Source organism: Buteo buteo, chromosome 5, assembly GCF_964188355.1.
Source record: "Buteo buteo chromosome 5, bButBut1.hap1.1, whole genome shotgun sequence".
NCBI lineage: Eukaryota > Metazoa > Chordata > Aves > Accipitriformes > Accipitridae > Buteo > Buteo buteo.
The window spans coordinates 40,997,507-41,006,979 of NC_134175.1; the positions used below are offsets into that span (position 1 = coordinate 40,997,507).

The 9,473-nt window shown below is 49.5% G+C and overlaps 1 protein-coding gene across 11 annotated transcripts in view; it reads right to left on the reverse strand.

Annotated features, from left to right (window-relative positions):
• Positions 1–7,727, reverse strand: part of CLASP1 (cytoplasmic linker associated protein 1) — a 186,335-nt gene extending 178,608 nt beyond the window's left edge. For 10 of the 11 annotated variants that reach the window (XM_075028777.1, XM_075028768.1, XM_075028775.1 and 7 more), the window contains exon 1: positions 7,619–7,727. The gene's annotated coding sequence lies outside the window, so the exon portion shown is untranslated. Of the gene's footprint in view, positions 1–6,873; positions 7,183–7,618 lie in introns of those variants that run through there. The other variant, XM_075028766.1, reaches the window with a different exon arrangement.
• Positions 7,728–9,473: the final 1,746 nt, after the last annotated feature.

Below are 9,473 nucleotides of genomic sequence, written 5' to 3' on the forward strand. Positions count from 1 at the left end.
TTGTTCAAACCCTCTGAGAGAATGAGGTGGCAAGTAAAACATCAAGTGTCCTACTTGAAGAAAACAACCTTTTTCTGGAGCCAAAGGCAGTTCACAAGAGACAGCCACCCAGCCACTGACAGATATGCTCTCCCTTCTGTTCACCTGGCTCCATAAGTAGGCAATAATGTTTCTTTAGTGCCCAGGAATATTGCACAATCACTGTGATTGTTTTAAATCAGTAATTATTGTTACCTTGCAGTTGAGCCTCCCCCTAATCCAAAGATGGTATCTTAGATTTCCAGCGTGACAACTCATGCTTTTCTAATTAGCTGACATGACAGCCCTGTGCTTACCTCAGTGCACTGTCTCTTGACTGCATTTGATGCAAAGACTCCTTCCACGCCCCCCATACAGCAAGTTTAACTGTCTTCAGACAGAGTAGCCAGCACACCTCTAGTACTCACCAGTACAGCCTCGCTGATAAGCAAAGCGCTGCCTACGTAGATGCAGCTTCCTTGCTGGAATTGTGATTAGGTCTGCAACAGAGGGTTTCTTCCTCCTCCCACAGCACCAGCCACAGTAAGGAAGCATTTGTAAAACTCCCTACTGTTGCAGGCAGTTCACCCTCAAAAGAACCATGTCTGGCTGAAGGCTTGCTAGGACTCTGCTAAGTATTAGCTGGTTCTTCAAACTTGCTTGGAGTCTATTAAGGGGTTCAAGTTTAAAGTACAGACAGTTACCAATCTACACCAGGGCACAACTTCACTGCCATGAGGAAAACTGAAGCAGATTTCTAGAATGAAGACAGCTGAAAGATTTCCAGGGCTTAAGCTAAGGCCTTCTAGACCCCCACCAATCCTTCTAGGACAGATGCTAGCTGTGAAAGTTACATTACCCTACCCTGGGTAAGATGAGAGAGAAGCTTCAGTTAACAGGAATTCTTACGCCTCTGCTAAAGGCTTGCATTGCTGCCTCGGTAACCGAACACCTCATACAGAGCCACCGATTTCAGCAAGGCATCAATCTTCAAAAAATCTCCACAGTAATGAAGCTGCAGCAAATCAAGATGACTTGCAGGTCACCTCAATGCCTCAATGAGACCCTAGTACCCTACAATAATGGAACCACTTTGCAGAGTGGGAGTAGCCCTTCAAGAGTAGGGTAGAAAATTAAATGAGCTTTAACATACTTTGTTTCCCTAATACAACCCCTCTCTGAAATTAGTTTGGTTTTAACTTTGCCTGAGACCAAGGACAAGTCTAGAATGAGCTTTCAAGGTCTCCTTTCTTTTTAACAGTTTGAGCACCGAGATGCAGATTAAAATCCTGTAATGTTAGGAGCTGCTCTGTGTGACTCCCTCTTGTAGGCATCTCAGTTCATGGTTCCAAGGTATCACACTACAAGCAATTTATTAGGGGCCTGCTGGACCATGGAGAGGGGCGGGGGGGGGGGGGGGGGGGGGGGGGGGGCAGAAACAACAACAAGAAGCTATCCTCATGACACTTTACCCTGTAAACAGTACCTAAGTTGTGGGTTTGTGTGTACAAAGATATCCTTTTTCTCCCTCATTCTAGAGATCTAACCTTACCTTTAGAGTCTACAGGCTCCAGGTCTGACACCTGTGGGACCCTGGCCAACAAACCATACAGCACTGACTCCCTATGACTTCCAGCTCTGCAAGGTGTCAGAGCCAAGGGTGCACAAGGTCCCCCGAGGGGCTGTGGTGATGCATCCCAGAAGAATGGAGGTGATCCAGCCCCCTTCCTACTGCAACTAGGAGTGCAGGACAAAACTTTCCAGAGTCACATCCTAACCCCTCCCCAGTCCAGCAGCAATATTGGATCATCTGGAAAAACATGGGAAGAAAAGGAAAAGTACAGACTTGCACCTGTAGCTTCATGTGGGTAAAATGCTTAGCAAGGTTTGGAAGTAGAACACTACTGAGAATTAGAGCAGGGTGGCCCATCACTTGCCAGATTGCTAGCAGGACAAGTGGCTTCACAGCACACATCTGAATATTGTCATCTGTTTGTATTGCAATAGATGAAGTCCCTTAGGCTAAGATCACTAATTTATCCCATCCTGAAGATAGAAAGCATCTCTAAATGTACGTCAGTTGAAGAAAAAGATAGGAGAATACCAAGAACCTCCTATTGTACAGGCAGGAATGAGGTAGAAATTCAGTGCCTTTCCCAAAGCCACTGCAAAGCAAGTCTCCAGTGGTAGTGGGAACTGAGGGAGAGATAACACCTTGGGAAAAGAAAAAACCCATACCACCACATGCTGGTACAAGATCAGCATAATTTAAAGAGATCAGTGGGTTTGATATAAATTCCATACTCAAAAAATCTTCCAGGACCTTGTTATTCCTACTGATGTATAACTGGCTAATGACACGGGAGAAGTAAGTAGGTTTTTGTGTACAAGCCCAAGCCAGAACTACCCTGGAAGGAAGTACTCGAGAGACAAGTGCTAGTAGAAAAATGACAGGTTGGAATGGAAAAATAACGCACAAGATCAGACCTTGGGTACAAGCCCTCAAGGGACACTGAGTGTCCAACTAAGCACCTTTCAGTAAGATTTCTTCCTTCTGCACCCCACATCATTTTCTCAAAACATATACATGTATTTTAGACAACAAAATGCGAGTGATGTGGGAGTAAAGAAGGGAAAAAACCCACACTCCATGCAGTCTACACCTCAAATAAGTTCATTCACAGAAGAACCTCATGCAGGTAAGCAGACAGAATCGTAGAATCTTTTAGGTTGGAAAAGACCTTTAAGATCGTCGAGTCCAACCATCAACCATGCCCACTAAACCATGTCCTGAAGTGCCTTGTCTACGCACATTTTTAATACCTCCAAGGATGGTGACTCAACCACTTCCCTGGGCAGTCTGTTCCAATACCTGACAACCGTTTCAGTAAAGAAATTTTTCCTAATATCCAATCTAAACCCCCCCTACCGCAACTTGAGGCTATTTCTTCTCATCCTATCTCCAGCTACCTGACAGAAGAGACCAGTACCCACTTCACTACAATCTCCTTTCAGGTAGTTGTAGAGAACAATAAGTTCTCCTCTCAGCCTCCTTTTCTCCAGACTAAACAACCCCAGTTCCCTCAGCCACTCCTTATAAGACTTGTGCTCCAGGCCCCTCACCAACTTGGTTGCCCTTCTCTGGACACACTCCAGCACCTGATAACAAATACTACAGTCACAGACAAAGCACCTCCAATTCTAAGACAATGATTTACACGCATACTTGCGACAAGAAGTCAGGCCAAGATGCTGCCAGTATGAAAACCAGTCAGACACCCAAAACTGAACAAAACAGGAACTCGGGTAGGAGCCTATAACAGACTGGCTGTGGGATGCAATAGCAGCAGTTTGTAAGTCAACAGTTTTGGAAAAAGTTTATTTTCTTGGTGTCTCTTCAAGCTTCCCAGCTAATGTCCATCTCTTCCTCCGTGACTCTAAACACAAACTTGTCTGCATGACAAAATAGGGCCCTTTGCCTACCCCTGTTCTCCAGGGCTGCCAGCCCTCATGGAAACTGTTGGCCAAGGACAGGAGAACTCTCAGTAGCAGCTGGATTTCAACTGCTGACAGGGGCCAGCAGAAACCAGCACCTAGGACCAGTTCAGCTCCAGGGAGGAGAAGGAGGGTTAGCCTCTACGCTCAGGCATAAGCAGATTCTATTCAGCCTGGCATTTGCAACCACACATGAGCGGATGGTCAAAGAAATCCCTCACCACAGGCAGCAAGGGATTGCAGAAAGCCACCACTACGCTTAAGATTTATAAAACGGTGGGTGGAGGGAGCACAGGACAATGAGGAGCAGAAAGGGTTTTTTGTTTGACAATACCATGAATTTGGCTGAACTCTAGTGCAGTTAAAAGGCTGCTGGGCTAAGAAACCACCTGCAATGTAACAGGCAGAGAGACATACCTGCAATTCCTCCCTTCTGCTCAGCATCACTTTGAAACACAGGTCAGAATCTGACTCCATTTTGATCAGATCTTTGCCTCAGCAATCATCATTGGTTCAATTTGGCTTTCTGAAATATCTTGGAATCTAAAGCATCTACAAGCAAAGTACAGAGAGGGCCCCAGCTTAAACCTGAAACACAGAAACGCTGCACCAGGGACTGGCCTGGTTAGGCTGTTTATCCTATTACTTTGCTGGCAGGGGAAACAAATTAGAGATTTAAAAATCTGCCCACTCACTTCCAATAAACTAATGATGATGGCGCTTTTCTAACAATTAATTTTGCTGCTCCTACTTGGCATATTGTTTCTAGAAGCAGAATGGACATCTCCCTCCTTGCAGAGCCAAACGTGCAGAGATTTAAGTGACAGAACAGGAAACCAGATGAACTCAAACACTAACCATGAATTGAGATCAAACCTCTTGGAGAGCACCTGGACCCTCTCAGACCACAAAATCCATTTGTTGCTCTCCTAAAACTTGAACAGTTACAACTCCATCCAGTTCATTTGGGTTTGGGGTTTTTTTTGTGCAAGAGTGCTAGTGCTGCCAAAGAGAGGAGAAAGTGATCTCTCATGTTTATGACAGAGCCAAACACTAGTGCAGCACAGAATGCCAAGGAACTTGCGTGTGTTTAGCTCTTCAGTATCCTGCTGCACAAAGCTCTTAACTAACTCACATCAGGCTTTCAGATGGCTTTGATGACTGATAACATGTTGGTCCAATAGACAAATATCCAAAACACTGAGGGAGGTCTAAAGAAACATGCAATACAAACTTAGAAATTAATAGACAAAACCAGTCTATTTTATTCACTCAGCTGAGAGACCTTTATATACTTGCCAGCATTTTCTTTAATGCATTAGCGAGCACTGTTCGAAGGTGCACTGGCACTGTCAGCATCCAGGAGGAAGCTTCAATTACAACTGCCAGCCGAGGAGGCGTTAACAGCAGCAAGCCCCATTCAGAGGCACACCAACAAGATTTCCAGCCCTAGTCTAGGCAAGGCCCAAGATAATGAGAGACTGAGGGTGACACACAAGCCTGATCCAAAGTCATCTGAGGCCAGAATGGTCCCCGTAATGGCAGTCCACAAGCTTCAAAGCCACATTACTCTCACAAAAATCTGCATGTATGTTGAAATGGGGAGGTACACGCAGGGGAGGTCATTACTTTATCCATTTGAACATTTTATGTCCAGCCTCTTTCACGCTTCTTGTTGAAGGCAAGATCTAGCTCCTCATGCTGTAAATCACTACAGAAGTGGCCAGACTTGCTGTCAGCTCTCATCCTCTAACAAGCAACAGCCCCAACCAAATTGCCTGCTGGATAGGGAAGGATTGACTAACATATGGGAGAAACAGATAAATCATTTCAGTTTTAGTTTTTCTGTTTAAATATCTGGTTTTCATAACACTTAAGTTGTAGCTCAGATTTAAGATTCCTACAGAACTTTGAAGATGACTGGACAACTAGCTCATTTGATCATAGGCGCTCTCTGCAATTGTCCCTCTAGGGAACGTCACACAAACTAGAGAAACTTTTCCATCCCCCGAGCATGCTGCTGCCTCACTCTTAGCACTGTATATTATCAGCCAAGTGAAGCAAGGCCAAAGTGTTTAACTTCATGGTATTTTTCTTCTTGAAACAAACTTTTGAAGCTGTCTGATCATTTCCAAGGACTTCACAAAAATGTTGCAGGCATCAGTGTGAAAAAAAAATCCATTTATGCTGGCAGCAATTTTTTAAAAAACAAAACAAGTGTGACTGTAAAATACAGAGAGGATCACCCATGGTAGTCATTACTCTGTCCGTCTTGTAACTTCCAGGCTTCAGTCCCACTGGCAGGGTTCAACAGAGAAAACAAGCAAAAGCTGAACTTTGCCAAGCCCAGGACTGCAGCACAAAGGCTTGTTCCACACAGCAAGCTACGCTGCCATGATAAGTAAGACCCTGAATATGACAGTACTGCAGTTCCATCCTGCACTTGGTGTAGTCCTTTGCTCTAGTGAAAGTTCACCACTATTGGAAGCTCTCAAACATACTGAGCTGCAGCCCCCTTCTCCAGTTGCAAACCTCTTTTAAAGCCAGTTCAGAATCCCACACAGAAGCAAACACTTGCACTTCTAATGCCTTTGGAAGATCTGATTTGAGAACTACTGATCTAAATGGTGGACTTCAGGTGTCATCAGGTATCAAGCGGCAATACTTCAGTTTGTCTTCAACAGCACCTAGGTGGCATCAAGAGGAGCATGCAACGGAGATGCAACTGCTCAAAAAGATGCAGAGAAACGGTCTGCAGTACTCAGCATCAAAATGGACTCCAACGTAGGGCCTGAGATGCTGGCACAAGCACTAGGGTGGAGAGCACATCTCTTCCCTACCAACACTGGCTTGGCACATGCTTCTTTGCTTAACCCTCACCTCCTTTACTAAACACTGACTTATAAACTAAGTCTGCAAGGGACAGAGAGATCTCCTGATCAGAACAACCCTCACACCTGGGAAGTCTCTGCTCTACTCCACCACAGGTTTCCCATACAATCTTGAGCTTGTCAGCCTGCCTCAGTTTCCCACCTCTTTCTCAAGAAGCTGTGCAGGGGGCTGGGGAAAGAAGCAGCTTTTACCTTCCTCACAGATACCTGAGGATACATACCTTTAAAATATCTTAAGCGTAGCCCACACAGGCCTGTATAAACATACTGACAAATAACTGCATTTTATTTACTTAGATCCCGCATCTCTCCGAAGCGTTTTTGCAGCATTTGTCTAATGACGATCCACCCCTTTGTATAGGCACAAGCTTCCAGCCCTCACCCAACCTGCGTTAAAAATTTTGCTAGAAATAAACGAAGTAAAGCACGGCACGTGCACAAAAGGGCCAAATGCAAGAGCTGAACCCACCCAAACCACAAGATGGTTTTAAAAATACAGCAGCCTCGAGACGTTATCATAATCCTGCACCGCTGAGCGAACGCGACGCGGCCGCTCTTCTCCTCCCGTCGCTGGCCAAGCGTCTGTACTAGCGGGGACCCTCCGAGGGGCCTCTGCCCTGCGACCGCCCGAGCACCGCCGCCTCCCCCTCGCCGCAGGGCCGGCTGGCCCCCCGCTGCCGCCGCACGGCCGCTACTCGGCGGCCCCCACTCCCACCGGCCGGCACGGCCCCAAGCCCTGCCCGCAGAGGCGCCCGCGCCGCCGCCCCCGAGGGGGAGCCGGGACCGGCCGCCCCCCGCGGCTCGCTGACCCCCGGCGGGCTGCCCGCACCCAGCGGCCCCCAGGGGCGGGGAGGCCGAGGGGCGCCTCCGCGCCAGCCGTTAGGCCCCGGCAGCCCCCGGCTCCCGCTGCGGCCGTTACGCCGCCGGACCGTCCCCCCCCTTCCCTCCCCTCCCCTCCGACAAACCACACCGCCGGGCGACCCGGAGCTGCGCTCCCGCCCGGTGCGGCGGGCGGGCCGGCCCCGGCGGCGCCCACCCCACCCCGCCCCGCTCCCCTCCCCTCACGGCCGCGCTCCCCGCCGTCACCCAGCGGCGGCACCACACAAAGCCCCCGGCCGCGCTTCTCCCTCCCTCCCTCCCTCCCTCTCCCCCGCCCCGGTGCGGCGGCCCGGCCCGGCCCTCCCCGCCCGGCGCGGTACCGGCGCAGGCGCTACCTGTCGGGCGCGGCGCGGGAGGCGGCGGCGGGGCGGGGGCCGGACGGCGGTCAGTGCCGGCGGCGGCGCCCGCTGCGCTGCATGGCTGCGCCCGCCCCGCTGCCACGGGAAGAATGGGAGCCAGCGCGCATGCGCCACCCGCACCCCCTCCACGCCGGCGCGTCACCGCCCCGCGCCTCTAGAAGGCTCCCGGGCCTGCAGCACGCATGCGCGCAGGGATGCGCATACATACTCCCCCGCCCCCCACGTACCATAGAGTGTTGGGGCGAAGGCTAGAGAAAACGTGCCTCCCGCGGTTCTCTATGGTAGGGGGGGGAAGCCCCCCCCCGGCACTGAGGCGGTGAGGTCAGTGTGCGCGGTGCGCGTGCGCAAGGGCGGCACCGCCCCGCCGCGGCCGTTACGGGCGGGCTCGGTCGCCATGGCGACGCCGCCCGCGCGGCGGGAGCCGTTAGGGCTGACGGGGCCGCCGGGCGGTTTGCTGTGAGAAGGCAGGCAAACGCTTTTCTAGGCATAGCGGGGCAAGGGGAGGCTCAAAACCGCGTCCCGACTGATCTACCCCGGCAGAAGGCTTCAGGGAGTACACTGCTCCTGGCTGGTGGGCCCAGCTTGTGAGAAGCTTCGATGTTTTGAGAGGAGTAGAGCGTGGGGGCTAAGTGCCGCCGTGTGGAAAGAAGCCTGAAGCGGCCTGTCAGTGCACAGCCCCTCCTTCTAATGATTCCCTATTGAAGGAAACAGAGTTTTGTGCAGTCTTACTAGCTAAAAAGCTGCATTTAAAAGCAACTAATTCTTTCTCCTAAACAGAATGAGTTGCAGCGCTCCTCCAATATGACTGAGGTGAAAACAGGAAACAAACTCCCTGTGCATAGGATCTTTACCAAGACATGTTTGACCATTTTCTTCCCTAGGCTTAGGTCTGCTTCTCTCGTGTTGGTTGTAGGGAACCTTCGTTTCACCTCAAGCACTGCCAGCTGTCCTCATCCTCTGAGCTGCAGAAAGCAGCTGACCCCCATAAGGTGGTGTAACATTGTGATTTCCAACAAGTCGGTAGTCTCAGCCATCAAAACAATTCATGTGGAAGAAATAGATCCTTTTCAGTCATAACTTCTTGAAATAGTAATGCCCTTCTTCATGCCTTACGGTTTTGGCACAGGAATGGCTTTTGGCAAGACCCCTCCAAATAACACTGAATTTGCTAATTTGTTCTTTTCCACCATCAGGTTCCAGAGCAATTCGTAACTGCTGCTATGCATGAAGGAATCGGCATAGGTCGAATGTAAAAAGTGGAACAGGCTGCACAGATGTCAAGAGAAAGCTGGGGATATTAGTGCTTAACAGGATGCCAGCTCTGTGTAAACTGAAAGCAGGTAATTACAAACCAGCTTTAGAAATTACTGTGGTTCTCACCCCCCAGGCAGTAGCTAATCTCCTGAGAGCCCTAACTGGCTAAGTACTACCCACGGTAGAGACACAACAGCTCTGCTTTACCTACTGTGGGTTTCCTGTCCCCACATTACTATCCATATGCGCTCAGAGGAGGGACAGCCCCTGTGCTGAATGCTCTCCCTCCCTATTTGGGCAGTTCTGCAACCAGGACTCCAGTCATTTGCCCTTCTCTCATTTTGCAGTCTCCTAACAGCAGCTGATGACAGGGTAGGATCATCAGTGCATTAATAAAGCCCCGATCATTCCACTTCAGCTGAATCTGTTAGAACTATAGGCAAAGTTTTCTCAGAGAGTCTAGACAGTTCCCTCTCTGCTACCTAAAATACCATCACATTCCATTTTGAGCAACAAAATGAGATAAAAATGAGCAAACAGTTCTAAGTTAGCCGAATTATGATATTTCATTTAGCTT